General features: G+C 38.1%; 1 long non-coding RNA gene across 12 annotated transcripts in view; it reads left to right on the top strand.

Annotated features, from left to right (window-relative positions):
• Positions 1–1,215: 1,215 nt before the first annotated feature.
• LOC141502777 (uncharacterized) overlaps positions 1,216–17,016 on the top strand; it is a 104,890-nt gene continuing 89,089 nt past the window's right edge. For 5 of the 12 annotated variants that reach the window (XR_012472647.1, XR_012472644.1, XR_012472639.1 and 2 more), the window contains exons 1-2: positions 1,217–1,455; positions 3,141–16,743. This is a non-coding gene — a long non-coding RNA (uncharacterized LOC141502777). Of the gene's footprint in view, positions 1,456–3,140; positions 16,744–17,016 lie in introns of all 12 variants that reach the window. The other 7 variants (XR_012472640.1, XR_012472642.1, XR_012472641.1 and 4 more) reach the window with 7 other exon arrangements.

Here is a 17,016-nt window from a genome sequence, read left to right as displayed (position 1 = left end):
AGGCCCTCACCTGGAGTCCAACTCAGGTTTGTTTTTTTTTTATTCAGAGGGCAAAATGTGAACTCCCTCCTTCCCCTATACTAGAACCAGAATTAGGTAGAGTTTCGGTAAAGCCTAAGCAGATCAGGATTTAAATTTTACATTAAAAAATGAATCATGGGGCGGCTAGATGATGCACAGGCCCTGGAGTCAGGAGTCCCTGAGTTCAAATCCGACCTCAGACACTTAATAACGACCTAGCTGTGTGGCCTTGGGCAAGCCACTTAACCCCATTGCTTTGCAAAAAACAAAAACCTTAAAAAACAATCAAAGAAAAAACAATAAATCAATGGTAATAGGGCTGTCCACCCCACTTGGAGATTACACATTGTTCTTGCTCCAATTTCCATCTGCAGAGCAGGCGGTGGCCCACTTACATCTGCACCCAAGTCCTCCATTCACAGTTCTCTTCATCTTTTCCTGCATCACCATGCCTGATACTTGGTCCTCACGTGCAACAGGACCAAAAAGTATAGCTTCCCTAAACGGAGCTGCTTTTACCTCCTCCCTTTGTGCCACGGAAACAATAGACGCAGCTAGGCCACTGAGTCTGAAAACAACCGAGGGCTGTGGCCCTCAAGTGTCTAGGGGGTCGGGATTTTCAAACTCGTTATGTGACCAGGAGCCTACTTCAGGAAGGAGGGGAGGCACAATCAGCTGCTGAGGCCAGCTTTGGCCTGGCTTATCCGGGATGAGTAGGGAAGTGGGGGGAATTGGAAGCACAAGGGAAGCGGATGCCAGAGACAACCATGTTGCCTAAGAAAGCGGAAAGGTTCTGGGGAAAGAAAGTTCTTCTGAACATCCAGGGCCAATCAGGTCCCAGAAACAAGTTTGGCCTCGCCCTATCCCATGGATGTTGCTACGATGGAAGGTAGACGGGCAGGAAACTGCGGCACTCATTGCGCCAATCAGATACCAGATGCAGCTCTGGCCTTGGCCAATCCCGTGCTTGTTGCTAAGGTGGGCGGTGAGTGGGCAGGAAACTGCAGTCTTCACTGCGCCAATCGGATCCCAGATGCAGCTTCGGCCTCGGCCAATCCCGTGCCTGTCGCTGAGGTGGGCGGTGGGTGGGCAGGAAGCTGCAGTACTGACTGCGCCAATCAGGTCCCAGATGCAGCTGTGCCCTTGGCCTATCCTATGCTTGTCGGTAAGGGGGGCGGTGAGTGGGCAGGAAACTGCAGTCTTCACTGCGCCAATCAGGTCCCAGACGCAGCATTGCTCTCCTGTCAGTGTTGCCTGCGAAGGTGGATGGGGAAGGAGGCGGCTCTGCGCGTCTATGCGGTCCCAGAGCCAGCTTGGGCTTCAGCCTATGCACCATGAAGATGGAAGTGGGGGAGGAACGAAGTGCGGCAGAGAAGCCAAGAGCCAACCAGGTCCCAGAGGCAGCTCTGTGCTGGGCCCATCCCATGTTGGCTGGTAAGGCGGAGGGGGAAGGAGTTGGCGCCAGGTGCAAGAGGCAGCTCTAACCACTGCCAGCTTGCCGGGACACTGGGATGTGGGCGGGTAAAGGAAGCTTCGCCGAGGAAGCTGCAAGCCAGTCGGGTCCCAGAGGCGACTTCATTCTAGGCCTGGCCCGTGCTGGTCGCGGCGGGGGGATGAGAGGAGGGGAAGGGAAGAGCGTCAGAGCATCCGGGGGTCTGGCAGCTTGGTTTTAGATCCAGCCGCTGTTAGCCGCGGAGGCGGATGGCAGCAAGGGAAGGAAAGTGCGTCATGCGCCCCGGGGTCTGGCGCAGATGAGGAGGGAAGGGAAGGGCGGCTTTAAGATCCGGGTCCTGTCAGCTGCCAGGACTGTCGGCCTATTCAGGGTTTACTGCAGAGGTGGAAGGAGCGGGGTGGGGCAGGCGGGCGAGAGGGAGGGGAAGGGAAAGCCAACGCCTTCTAGAACCCGGGACTCCTCAGGTGCCAGGGGCCGCTTTGTTCTCATCTACACCAGGGCACCATTTGCTGCAGAGAAGAAAAGAGGGGAGGGGACTCCATGTCGCAGTATTCCGGGCCAATCAGATCGTGGGAGGGGCGGAGTCCTTGTCCTCCTCTATTGGCTGCGAAGGTGGAAGGAGGGAGGGGAAAGAAAGGACGTCAGGGAATTGAGGGCCAATCAGATTCTAGAGACAGCTTTGGCCTCTGCCTTTCCAGGATTTTCGGGGAAGATTGAAGAGGGGGAGGGGAAAGTGCGTCAGAGAAGCCTTGGCCAATCAGATGTCAGAGACAGCTTTGTTCTTGCCTCCGGCTGCAAAGGCGAAAACGGGAAGGGGCTGTATGACAGAATGCAGGGCCAATCAGATCGTGGGAGGGGCTGAGTCCTCGGCCTATCCTATATTGACTGCAAAGGTGGGCGGGAGGGAAAGTACGTCAGAGGAACCAGGACCAATCATGTTTCAGAGGCTGCTTTGTCCTCGCCCTAAGCCAGCCTTTACTAGGCATGTGGGAAAGGAGGCGGGGAAGTGACGTCATGTATTCAAAGAGCAATGGTGAGTGGGTGGGAGAAGAGAAGCTGCCCCTCCCATGACGTTTGGGTTCTTTATCTTTTCTTTTCTTTAGTTCCTTTCTATCTTTCATTCTTTTTTTTTGCCCAGTAGGCTAAAGTTTTGGGAAAGACAGTTTAATTTAATGATCGATGACAAAATAGATTTATGCTTCGATATACAACATTGATTGATTTCAATATATTTATAACAGCACAGAAGTGATGTTTAATTAAATACCATGCCGTATTTGGCTATAAAGCAAACAAAAATTTAGCTGTATAATCAGCCTTAATGCGGTAAGACTCGTTATTATAATTGGTAAGGAATGGGGAACTTTTTTTTTAAATAAAGTGTTAAATAGGATTTTAAAGAAATAATATTTGTGGTTTTAAATATTTGTAGTGTTAAGACACATCATGAACAATGTGATAAAATAAAATGAAGAAAAAACTGAACAGAAGGTGGGGAGACTTTAGAACACAATCTCATTGCTGGACTGTGGGCTGTTTTTTGTTTTTTGCTTTTTTTTTTTAATTTGCTGAATTGGATAAGGTATTGGGACTCACAATAATTTTTTAAAATAATAACAAAAGATGCTTTGATATGACACAGTTATTTCAATATAATTTGTATCAGCACAGGGATGAGGCTCTGAATTAAAACTCAGTTGCAGAACCACACAATCAAAGAGGAAAGGTGAAATGCAGTCATACATTGCTACCAAAAGCAAAAAAGGTAATTATTTGCACAATCCAGATCAGGTAAGACTTAATTGATAATTAATTTGTATTCATTGGGGTGGCAGGGGAACTGCTAAGTATATGAGGTTTAAAGGAAGCTATTGGTGCTGAAGGTATTACTAAGAAAATATGCATTGTCATAAAATAAATAGATTAAAAAGTACAAACATCCTTGAATCTAGATTAAAACTGAGTAGGACCTCTGGCAAATCCTTAGAATCGAATGTCGGGGCTGGAAGATGATTTTTGAGCAAGGGATGTTTGAACTTGAGGAATGTTTGTACTTAATACATAATTACAGAGCTTTGAAGACAGCTCTAAATTTCAGGTGTAGGAGTCAGCATAGAAGCCAGAATATCAGCCTCCAGCTGGACATTTAGAATATAAAATGTTTTGAGTTGGGAGATGTTTTAGAATCTAGAGTGCCTGATCTGCTAGGATCTTGGGAACAAGGAGTATCAGAGATAGAAAGGATCTTAAAACCCAGAAAGTAACTTAAAAAAAAACCCAAAACAACACTCAAAAAGTAGAAGACCATAACTAAAAAACCAGAATGACACTCAGTGGGACCTTACAGTAGAAAAATGTCAGAAGAGGTAGGGCCTTTGAGTAAGTGGTATCATCTGTAAGAAGCCTTTAGACCACAGAATATCGCATCTAAGGGTGTCTTTCAAACTATGGAATATCAGATCTTTAAAAGCCTTTAAAAAGATCTTCAAAAAAATGTTATAAGTCAGAAGGGACTTAAGACAAAATATTCTAATGTTGCTCAGCAAGATATTGAAAGAGATAATTTTTAAAATAGTACAGTATATGTTATGAAATGCAAAATTTATTTCAAATAAAATTATACCAGCACAGTTTTGATGTTCTGAATTAAAAGTCAAGTCTTGAACTAAATGGATAAAGAAAAAAAAGTCTAGTGCTTTCTCTGAATATAAAAAATTTCCAAACATTGCCTTGATCAATTAACACTACTGAAAATATTAATGTTACGGTAATGAATTGGTTGTATTTGTGCTGGATTGTTAAGAAAAATCTGCAGTGTTATTAAAAGGTGCATTTCAGAGTAAAGTAGTGGAGGCAGAGTTGGAAAGGCTGCACAGTGACTTATTAGATTTGGAAGTAGACATAGAAGCCAGAGTATCAGAACTGACCATACTCTTGGAACATAAAATAGCTGAGCCTCAAGGCATCTGAGAATCAAGGATACTTGAACTGAAAGGGTGTTGAGAACAGGGAATATCAGAAGTAGAAGGGTCTCTAAAACTAATAAAGCAGGAGATAGTGAGAGTCTGAGAACCCAGAACGTCAAAAGTTGGAGAGCCTTAGAAAAAGTGTTAACACAACTGTTAGAAGCTTTTGAACACAGAAGCTTGAATCACAGAATGTTAATGCTGGGAAGGGCTTTCAAATATTGATTGCGAGAGTTAAAAAGGTACTGAGAATAGGAAATATCATAGCTGGGAGAGGGTTTTTTTTTTTTTAATGTGCTTAAGTGAAGCAAGTTGTTAAGAATGACAATTTCTTTTTTTAAGAATGACAATTTCAAATGGCCTATTCAATATATGAGATAAAACATTTATTTTGACACAGTGGTAATACTCTGAATTAAACCATGTTCTAAACTACTTAGCCAAAGGGCAAAGGTAGTCTATTTGACTACCCAACAAATCAAAAAGACAAAAACATAATTCCATTCAGTGATTTCACCAAGAAAGACTGCTATTGCAGAATCTGAGATTTTAAGCACATTGGATTTTAAATTACTATATTGCTAAGATATATGCAATTTAATAAAATAAAAATGAATATGTAAATTAAAAGCTAAGAAGAAACCCTAGTTTATCAAAGGAGTGAGGAGAGGCTTAAGACAATAGGACTAGGAGATTCTTTAAACTTTGAGAGATGTCTTTCAAGAGAATATAGTAGAGGTTGGCTATAGTTTAGAATAGTGAATTTCAAACATAAGAGTGACTTAAGAATCACAGAATGTCAGAGTGGGGAGGGCCCATAAAACACAGATTATCAGAGCTGCACAATATCATAGCTAGGAAGTTTTTTTTTAATTTACTCAGTGGACCAAAATATTGGGAAGAACAGTGGGCAAAAGTATTGGGCAGGACAAGAAAATTTAAAAAAACCCAGTAACAATGTATATTCATATGATCAGATGCAACATGTATTTTGATATAATTTATTTCTGCACAATTTTAATGCTCTGAATTAAGTCAGGTCCTGAACTACATCACCAAAGTGGAAAGGTCAACATACAGTGCCTTATTTGGATACCCCCTCCCCCCAAAAAAAGGTCTAAACATGGATTAGGTAAGTAAGATTGCTATGGATATTAATATTGTATGATATAGTATCAGAAAGTTCTGAGTTCAAATTTGGCTTCACTAACTTGCTGTGTGACCCAGGACATGATATAATTGTATTCTTTGAAAATATAAAGTGTTAAATATATAAGACTTTAAAAGGACACCATTTGTGCTTTAAATCACTGTATTGCTAAGCGTATGCAAATGCAATAAATAAAAATAAATAAAAAGAAAAAAAGAACCCTAGAATAGCAGAGAAGAAACAGGGCTATGAGGTTCTTTATAATATGGAGTGTATGATTTGCAGGTACGTTTCAAGACAGTATACTTGGTGTTAGATATAGCTTGGAATAGTGAATTTCAGAGGAGGGAGTGACCTAAGGATCACAGATTATCAGAGGGAGAGGGCCCTTAAAACAGATTGTTGGAACTGGGAAAACTGAGGATGATTTTTAATGTGTTCAGAGGACCATTGTATTGGAAGGGACAGATACATTTTTAAAAGGCAATAATTATGTATATTTATGATATGAGATACATTTGTTTTGATATAATTTATTTTTGCATAATTTTGATGCTCTGAATTAAAAGTCAGGTCCTGAACTACACTGCCAAAATGGAAAAGTAAACATAATGCCTTATCTGGATACCCACCAAAAAAATTCTAAGCATGGATCAGGTAAGATTGCTATGCATTTTAATGTTATGTGATTCAATGCATAAGAGTGCTTAACCAGCAATCAAGAAGGCTTGAGCTCAAAGCTGGCCTCAGACACTTCTTGCTGTGTGACCCAGGACATGAAATGGTTTTATTGAAAAACATAAAGTGTTAAGTACACAAGACTTAAGAGGACACCATTTGTTCATTAACATCATTGTAAACATATGCAATGTCATAAAATAAAAATAAGTAAATAGTAGAAAAGAAAAATAGGCCCAGAAATTCAGACTGAGATTGGGTACTGTGAAGTGTAGGGTGTTGTCTTTTAAAGTAGAATGTTGTAGGTGGGAGACAGAATTTCATGATGGCAGATTAGACTGCACATTGAATGTTACACCTGACAATCAGTTAGCAAACCTGGGAGGAGACTTAGAACATGCATGCACAAGCTGAGAGGCATGTTGGTATCTAGAGGAGCTGAAGCTAATAGAGCCTAAAACGTAAAGTATTCCACTTTGGAATGATCTTCTAAAATAGGAAGTAGGAAATGGTTAGGGTGCAAGAACTCAGACTATCAAATCCCATAAGGTTTAGGATATAGAGTATCAGGCCTGGAAATAGCCACAGAAGAGCAGACCTGGGAATAACCCTAGGAGAATCTCAGGTTGGGGAGAGACCTTAAAACACATAATCTCAAAGATGCGATACAGTATTTTTATTTGCTCATTGGGCTAAATTTTTGGAGATGTCTGGTTTAGAATAACGAATAACGGTGTATTTATGCTATGAGATGCAACATGTATTTCAACATAATTTATATCAGCACAGTTTTGATGCTCTGAATTTGAAGTCAGGTCCTGAACCACAGACAGAAAGAAGAAAAGTAATAATATGGTGCCTTATCTGGCTACCATTAAACATAAAGTAATTTCCTTGTATGGCCTTGTTCAGGTAAGACTGCTCTTGATATTAATGCTATTGGATTGAATTTATTGAACTTATTGAAGGCAGTAAAGTGTTAAGTATTCAAAATTCAAAAGGGACACCTTTAACAAAACTCCTTGAAGATAAGAGCAGGGTGGAACATAGACTGTTAGCCTGAGGAGGTCCTTAGAGCATGTAATGTCTGTACTGGATGTGCCTTTTGAAGGAGGAATGTTAGGGTAGGAAGGTCATTTAAAGCACTGAATGTCAGAATTGTGAGTGGCTGTAGAAGCCAGAATATCAGACCAGGAAGGTCTGACTCTGTAAACTCTTAAAATCAAGATTACCTGAGCTGAAAAGGATCTTGAGAAGAGGGAATATTGATAGAAAAGACCTTAAAACTCCTAGAGTGGGAACTGATGAGCATATGAAAACCCTGAATGGCAGAGCTGGTGGGATTCAGAACTTGACTCTCATAGTTTGGTGTAGGCCCTTTGACACAAGGATACCAGGATAATGGAGGTCTTGAAATGAAGGATGTCACTTAGAATGTGGCTCAGACCACAGATTAGCAGAGCAGGGAGGGCCCCAGAATATAGACTTTTAGAGTTGGGGGGGATCCTGGGAACACATAATATCATTGCTTAGATGGAGGGTTGTTTTGTTTTGTTTGTTTTTTGTTTCTTTGTTTTTTGCTCAGTGGGCCTGGTTGCTTAAAAGAAGACCAACAAAATATTCTTATGGCATAGGATGCAACATTCATTTCAGTATAATTTATATCAGCACTATTAATGCTCAGAATTTTAAAAGTCAGGTCCTGAACTGTCCAGAGATAAAGAGAGGTAAACATACAGAAAGCATCATTCCAGTATACAATAAAAATGATTTCTGTGCACTGTTTTGATTGGGTAAGAATAAAATTGATGCTAATGTTGTTAATTAATTGGTTGTATTTATTGAGAACAGTGTTAAATATGCAGTATTCAAAAGCACCACCGTTGTGTTTTTAAATCACTGTACTGCTAAAAGATATATATGTAGTGTCATTTGAAAAATGAAAAGAAAAATCTCTGAGAGATCAAAACTGCATGAGACCTCAGAATATAGATGTCTGGTTTGGGAGGTCCTTAGAACATAGAACTGACCAAAGCAAAAATTTAAAAATGTAGTTCCTTAGGCTAAGTAAAAACGACAAAACTAATTCATGCAGTATCTTGGTCATCTAAGTCTGCTGTTGATATTAAAAGTCTCAGTAATCAATATGGAGTGCTTATTTTTTTTTAAAAAATGTGTTCATCTGGGGGGCAGCTAGGCAGCACAGTGGATAGAGCACTGGGCATGGAGTCAGGAGTTCAACTTTGTCTTCAGACACTTAACAACTACCTAGCTATGTGATCTTGGGCAAATCAATTAACCCCATTGCCTTGCAAAAAAATAAAACTGCAAAAAAAGGTGTTACTCTAAGAGAGACATTTTTTTGTTTTTTTTTCAGTTGTATTGCTGAGATCCATATGCAGCATAACAAAGAAATGAAAAGGGAAAATGTCTAGGGGCAAGGATATTAGGGTTTTTAGAACACAAAATGTGTGGTGCTTTGGCGACCTTTCAAGGGAACATGTTGGAGGTAGAAAAGAGTTTAGAATACAGAATTTCAGAGTTTGTACTGAAAGTCAGAATGGGGAATTGACATAGAAAAATGACTATTAGATGACCTGAGAGGAACTTAAAGCCCAGTCTTTTTGGGCAAGGAAGCATCTTAGAATCGAGACTGTCTGAACTGGATGGGTCTCTAGAATATGCAATGTCAGATGTGGAATGGACCTTATAATACACAAAAATAGGAGGATCAGAGAACAAATTGTCCAAAACCTGGGATACCTTAGCACACAAAAAGTTAAGTCTGGGAATAGACATAGAGAGGGAATAATAGAGCTAAGAGAGCCCTTTTAACACAGAATGTTAGAACTAAGAATGACTGTAAAATCAGAAAATTTAAGGAATGGGACTTTACTGACAGCTTAAAATCCAGAGGTAAGTGGGATTTTTAAAACACACATAGTAGAAGTGAGAAGCGTTGTGTTTTGTTTTGTTCTAATTTTATTGGATCAAGATATAGTCAGATTGAGTTTTCAAAAAGCAGTGATGGAATGATACAAAATAGTTCATTTCAATAAAATTTTTATCATTCAAATGATGTCCCAAATTAAAACTCAGGTTTTGAATTATACAACCAAAGACAAAAATACAGTGCCCTATTCCCCCTACCCCACCAAAAGCAGAATTAATTCTATGTAATACTTTAGAGGACGTGTAGAACACAAATGATCAAAGCTAGAAGGGGTCTTAGAAGACATGCTATTATAGCTAGCTGGGAAGGACTTTTATTTATGTACTCCATGGGCCAAGATATTAGGAAGGACAAGTTAATTAAAAAATAATAATAAGGTACATTTATGGTCTAATATACAACATTTATTTCATTATAATTTATATCAGAGTAGTTTGGTTGTTATGAATTAAAAGGTCTTGGACCATGCAAAGAGGAAAAATAAAGAGCCTTATCTGCCTACCAGGAAAAAGTAGTATCATGCAAGTCCTCAATCAGATAAGACTGTTATTGAGAAAAATCATATTTGCACTGAATGGACTATATTTATTGAAGAAATAGTATTAAACAAGGATGTTTTTGTAAATGTCTAACAATGGACTGTTGGAGAAATTTGACACATTATACACTTTTACATTTAATCTGCTTTAATGACATTTTCATTCTATCACTTTTAAGTCTAGACAATAAAAAAATAAACCATACCCTAATTTCTTAGCTTTTGTCAACTTCGAATATGTAAATGCTTACACTAAAAATTTTGACAAGCTTTTGCAATCCAGGATGGAGGGGGCTAGAGTATACCACTATTAACTATACAAGATTGAAAAGGGACATGATTTATGCTTTTATATCATTGAATGACTAAGAACCCTATTCAGTGTCACAAAATAAAATGAGTAAACAAAAAATCCTAGGTTGATGTGTCCTTAGAACATAGAAGGTGGGGACTGGGAAGTATCTTTCAAGAAAGAATACTCAATGTGGAAGAGATCCTAGAATTCAGAATTTTAGAACTCATAGAGCATTTAGAACATAGAATATATGAACTAGTAGGCATCTTAGAGGACAGAGTGACTAAACTGAAATTGCCACTAAAACAAGGATTGTAAAGAAGGTGGAAAGAACCTTAGAGAGCAGAAAGGTCCTCTGACAGAGTTTAAGGGATCTTGGGAAACAACAGACTATCTGAGGAACTTTAGAAGCAAGAATGCCTGGACTGACAATAGGAAATGGTAGGTAGTCAGTCTGAGAATCTAAACTATCCGAGCCCATGGGACCTTTGAACACAGAAAGTGAAGTGTGGAAATACCCCTTGAGAAAGGAGAGTCTCAGGGCTGGGGGAACATTTAGAACAAAATATAATCGATCTAAGAGAGCCCTAAGAACACAGAATATCAGAAACAGGAGTAGCTTTAAAATCACAGTATATGAGATCTGGGAGGGTCCATAGAATACACTATCATCTACAATGGAGTGTTTTTGCTTTCTAATTCACAGACCAAGGTATATGGAGGGGCCAGTTAACATCTTTAAAAATTAGGCCATGATAAATATTTAATATAATTTATGTTGGCACTGTTTTAATGCTCTGAATTAAATCAGACCCTGAACTGTAGTGTCAAAGAGGAAAGGACAATATATACTGTTGTAACTATCAAAAGAAAAAAAAAACTGCAGTTCCTTTATCAGTAACATTGCCTTTGGAAGTCATGTTCTTAATGAGTTGCTTTATTGGAGGGGAAACTGAAAACAAGATTCAAGGGTAATATAATTTGTGTTTTAAATCATTGAATTGTTAAACATGGGATATAGTGAAATTTTAAGAAATTTAATTGAAAAGAAAAAAAAAATGGAAGGTTGGAGTAGAGGGAAGGAGTTTTTAAACCAAATAAGACTGAGAGATCCAAGGGAGAATGTTGAAAGTGGGAGGGAGCTCAGAATTCAAAATTTCAGAACTGTGAAGGTAGTCTAGACAATCAGTGTTAGAACTAGGCCGTCGACATTGAAGTCAGACTATCAGAACAGGCAGCACTCTTAGAATAGAATATCCCCATTATGTCTTTTGACTTCTAGAATGCCTCAACTGAAAGGAACCCTACCTGCAATAGCAGGTGAGAGGTGAGGGGTGAGAGGTACCTTAAAACTCAAAATAGATTTGAAAAGAACTAGAGAGAGAACCCAGAATCTTAGATTCAGTGGACCTAGTGGGACCTAGAACACAGAACATCAGACCTAGTCATAGCCAGGAGGCCCTTTAGAACATAGACAGTCAAAGCTGAAGGGGACTTATGAAGCCAGTACTTTAACTGGGAAGGAGTTCTGCTCATGTACCCTGGAATAACATATTAGGAGGGACAAGTTTGTGGGTTTCTTTAAAGTATAAAGTATAGTTATGCAAAATTTATCAATATTATTTATATCAATATAGTTTTGATGCTCTGAGTTAAAACTCAGGTACTGTACCACATAAAGAGGAGAGGTAAAAATAGTTTCATCAGAGTACCCAACAAAACTATTCACGACCTTGATTGGGTAAGGCAGCACTTGAGTCTTCATTTTATTGGTAGCAAATTTGCTGTATCTATTGGAAAAATAGTACACAAGATTCATGAGGGTCATCATTTGTGTTTTTAAATCATTACAGTGTTATTTTAAAAATGCAAAGAAAAAAGCTTTGTTTGAAAAACGTTGGATCTTGGAGTAAATTTTCAGAGTTGGGTTTAGCTTTCCAGATACAACAGCCAAAGAATCAGAATTGAGAGGATATTTTGAACAAGGGATATCATAGTTAGAAGACAGCCTCAGAATATCACAGCTGGATGGACTCTTAGAACATAGTACTGGGAGGAGCCAAAGAAAACACAATATTGTAGTTAGGAAGGAGTAATTTTTTTCAAAAAAATTGCTCAGTGGTCTAGTTTATTGGGAAGAATTACTTAATTTTTTTGTAAAAATTATGTAAAAAATTGTGTTACAATGGCATTATATACATTTTTATATGATTTATATTGGCACAGTGTTCATGCTCTGAATTAAAAGTTAAGTATGAGCCACAAAGGAGAGGAAAAGTATTAGTACCATCTACTCTGTTTACTAATCTTAATTTCTAGCACTGCCTTAATCAGGTCAGAGCTGCTATTGAAATTGCCATTGGTATGGGAAGGATTGTTAAATACATGACACTTAAAATAATCATGTGGCATTAAATCATTGAATTACTAAAAACATGTATTGACATAAAATTTAATAAATGAAATGAAAAGGACAAAAGTAGGAGTAGGTCAGAACTAGATGGTGTCTTAGAACAAAGGATGTCAGCCCCAGAAGGGTCTTTAGAGTATAAACTGGATGACTGGGACATGACTACAAAGGAAGAATGTTGGGTATGGGAGAGTACAGAATAAAGAGATTGAAATCTGGGTGTAGAGTCTAGCTTTAGAAGGTCTGGGGTAAACATAGAAGCCAGAATATTAGACCTGCAGATCACTTAGATCATCATAGCTTTTCGAAGTTGGGAGGTGTCTTAGAATCACGAATGCCCCGCTTGAATGACTAGAAATATTAGAAATGAGGAGGGGGAATCTTCTAAAATAAGGTGAAAGAACCTGAGTAAATAAATTGTAAAAAGTCAATGTGACTTGAGAACACATGCCTAGGAGTAGCCATAGAGAGGATACTGCCAGAGTTGGAAGGACACTCAAAAGAAGGGATAGCAGAGCTTGGAAAAAGTCTTTAGGACTCGATGTTAGAAGTAAAAGTGAATGACAGATTATCATTGATGAGAGAGATTCTAGAACATTTGCAGAACTGGTTTTTTTGCCTGTGTTCAGTTGGTGAAGGTAAGCAGGACAGGTTCGTTTAAAAACAATAATGAAGTGTATAACATGTGAAACTACATTTATTTCAGTGTAATTTAGGACAGTGCAGTGGTGATACTCTGAATGAAAACTCAGATCCTGAACCTCACAGGAAAAGAGAAAATACACCACTTTATGACTCGATGACAAAATTGTCATTCTGTTCATTGTCTTGATCAGACAGGATGGCTGTTGAGATGACTGTTTTTGCTAAAGAACCGGGAAGTAATTATTGAAAACCCAAGGTGTTGTGTATTTAAGATTTAAAAGGAACATTTGTACTTTTTCTAAGGTGCAAATGAAATGAAAGAAAGTGGTCCCTAGAAAGCCAGAGCAGGTTGGACCCTGATACAGAGGGTGTCTATGCCTTCCAGAGAAGAAAGTTGAAGTTGAGAGAAAGTTTATTATACAGCATTTCCCCATTGAAAAGGCACTTAGAACATGGGATATCTGAGCCAGGAAAGCTCTTTGAATGAAAAATGCCAAAGATAGGAAGGGTATTAGAACTTTGAGGGTCAGAGCTAGGAACACAGAGCAGCATAAATGGGAAGGGAGCTTTTTAAATTACTGTTTTGGATAGGTTGATTTTAAAAATAATAAAAGACATTTGTGGTATCTCTGCAACATTTGTTTTTATGGAATTTTTATCAGTGTAGTGTGGATGGTCTGAGTCAAAATTTAGGTTCTTAAACCACACTGCTAGAAAGGAAAGAAAGGCACTAGGCTTCTTTGGCTAAAATAAATAAATGAACAAAAAAAATCTAAAGAAGTAATTTCTGAATTTAGGGAAACTGCTAGTGATATTACTATTATAGGTAATGAAGAAACTATTGGTTAAAAAATAAGGTGCACAGGACATTAAAAGGATACTCTTTTTATATCACTTTATTGCTAAGAAACATTCTGTGTAAAAAATATTAGGAAAAAATACCTTAGTATTTCAGAACAAGATTGGAATTTAGAAAGCAGAATGTCAAGATAGAGTACTTAGATTATTAGAACTGAGGTCACCAGATATAATCAGTAAGGTCTGAGTACAAATGCAGTCTCAGAAGCTTCTTATTCGTGTGACACTGGGAAAGTCAAAATATCTGCCTCAGTTTCCTCAGTGTGATTAACAATAGTACCCATCTCCCAGGTATATTTGAGGTTTAAATGAAATAAAATGAGATAATATTTGTCAAGCCTTTAGCAGAGTAAATGCTTGTTCCACCCCCATCCTCACCCCCTCTTAGAACCAAGAATAACTGGGCCAGGAGGAATCTTTCAAGAGGGAATGTTGGAGGCAGAAAAGAAGTTAAAATGTAGAATTTCAGAACTGGGAGACCTATCTAGTACCTAATGTCAGGACAGGGAGTGGATAAAGAAATCAGAATATCATGCCTGAGAAGGTACTTAAAATAGGGAATACTGGAGCTGAGAGTTGTTTTAGAATCAAGAATCCATGTGATAGCTAGGGCCGTAGAACCTGGAATACCAGAGTAGGAACCAAATTATAACATGAAATGTGAGATAGAGCCTGAGAATGCGCTATCTGAGTCTGGGGAGCTTAGATAGTGGAATGTAAGTCTTAGGTTTAGCCAGAAAGAAGGGAATGTAAAACTTCTTAAGGTCCTTAGAACCAGGAATGTAAGAATTTGGGAAGATCACAGAATGTCAGAGCTGGGAAAAAACCTTGGAATTTATGAGATGCTTCAGAGCATTGACCTAATGACATTTGAATCTGATTGTGGCCTGAGTTTGACATCTCTGTCTTAGAACACACTTCACACAGCTAGAAGGTAGGGTTTTTGTTTGTTTTTGAGAGGGTTTGGGGGGAATTCAGTGGATGAAAATAATGGAATAGATTAATTTGTAAAATAATTATAATGTTTATGTATATATAAATATATATATGTAACTAAATGTGTCAATATAATTTATATCAGCACAAGGGTGAATTAAGATCAGGTGCTGAACCATACAAAGTGAAAACGGGGGAAATAACTGCCTTATGGCAAAGACAAAACATCCTACAGAGTATTGTTTGAATCTAATCAGATTTTTGTTACTGTTATTATTTTTGATGATGAAAAGAAGTATTTATTGACAAAAGGGATGTGGGACATAAAGGGGACATCATTTGTCTTATCATTATTTTGTTAGGCTATATATGTGCTACGACATAAAATTCAGAAGAGTAGAACTGGATAACAAAAAAGTATCCAGGCTGTTAGGATCTACTTAGCATACATACTGCCTAGGTCAAGAGGTGTCTTTCAACAGAAAATCATTTGAATATTTTGGAAGTGATTTAAAATACAGAATTTCAGAACTAGGAGTTCAATTCTGGGTGCTGAATATCAGCACTTGCCAGATCACTTAAAACTTTTCTAAGCTCTTGAGTTGTCTAAAAATAAAATACTTTGGAGCTAGATGGAGTTCAGAAATCTAGAATAAAGGAAGTGGGAGAGGTCTTAGAAGACAATGGGAGAAGGGCTGAACTGGTGAGACTGTGACCCACAGATGATGAAACTTGAGAGTTGGATACTTGTAGGAGAATGTTCAGGCTCTTAGAGCAAAGATATTCAGCCTCCTGTGAATGGTATTGACAGGCAAAGATTTTTTTAATGTACTAAATGAATCTAGAACATTGGAAAGCACAAATAAATGTAAAAACAAAAAAAAGTATATTTATGGTATGATATGAAAGATTAATTTCCATATAATTTCTGCACCATGATGAAGTATTCTGTATTAAAACTCAGATCCTTAACCAACACAGTCAAATGGGATTGGGGAAAATGCAGTGCATTATTTAGCTTAAAAAACAGTTATGCTTTTAAAAATTTTGTATTGCTTGGACACATATAAAGTTTATTAAAAAAATATTAAAAAATTAAAAGAAAAATCTCTAGGATTTTAAAGCAGAGTAGATTCTAGATATCTAGGTTAGAGGAACCTTTCAAAAGGAAATGTTGAAGATGGAAGAGAATTTAGAATAGATAATTTGAGGGTTGAAGAGCAGTCCTGTCTCTGAATGGCAGCATATTGGGGGTTGGGGGTATACATGAAGAAGAAGCCAGAATAGCAGAACAGAGAGAGCATTTAGAACAAAACATTTGTGAACTAGGGAGGTGTTTTGGAATTCAGAATGCTTGACCTGGCTGGGGCCTTAGAACCTGAAATCTCAGAGCAGGCAGGTTCTTGAGAACCCTTTATCAGAAAGTAGGAATTAGAGTGGAAAGAATACATAGAATGGAGAATGTCAGAAGTAAGAGGGACCTTAAAATAATGGAATAATAGTGATGGAATGAGCCTTAGCATGTAGAACTTCTGACCTCTGAGAGACTTTAACAAAAACAATACTGGGGTGGGAAAGATTTTTTTTTTTTAATGTGCCCAGTGGGTCAGTGTATTGGGACCCACAAGTAAACTTAAAAAGCAACCTCAAAGTACATTGATGGTAATTATTCAAGATTATTTTTCATATAATTTATTTCAGTGAGGTGGTGCAGCTCTGTATTAAAACTCAGGGACCGAACTAACAGCCAAAAGGAATTGGTGAAGATATAGTGCCTTATTTAGTTCCACAAAAGAAAAAAAAACTGCAAAAAAGTAATTCCATTCAGTGCCTTGATCTGGTAAGACCGCTATTCATATTACAATTCTTGATAATGAATGACAAGTCTTTGTTGAAAACAGTAAAGTGTTAAGTGCTTAAATTTAAAAAAGAACGCCATATCTACTTTTGAATCCCGGTATTGCTAAGACAGTTGGATGTCCAGAAGACATCTTAAATTCAACATGTCCAAAACCACACTGATTATCCTTTCCAATTCTTCTTCTCACCTTCCCTTTTACTGTAGGGGGATTAAACCCTTGGGTCATCTTGAATGCTTCCTTCTCCCTTATTC

Source organism: Macrotis lagotis, chromosome X (assembly GCF_037893015.1).
Source record: "Macrotis lagotis isolate mMagLag1 chromosome X, bilby.v1.9.chrom.fasta, whole genome shotgun sequence".
NCBI lineage: Eukaryota > Metazoa > Chordata > Mammalia > Peramelemorphia > Peramelidae > Macrotis > Macrotis lagotis.
This window is presented reverse-complemented; position numbering and strand designations above follow the sequence as displayed.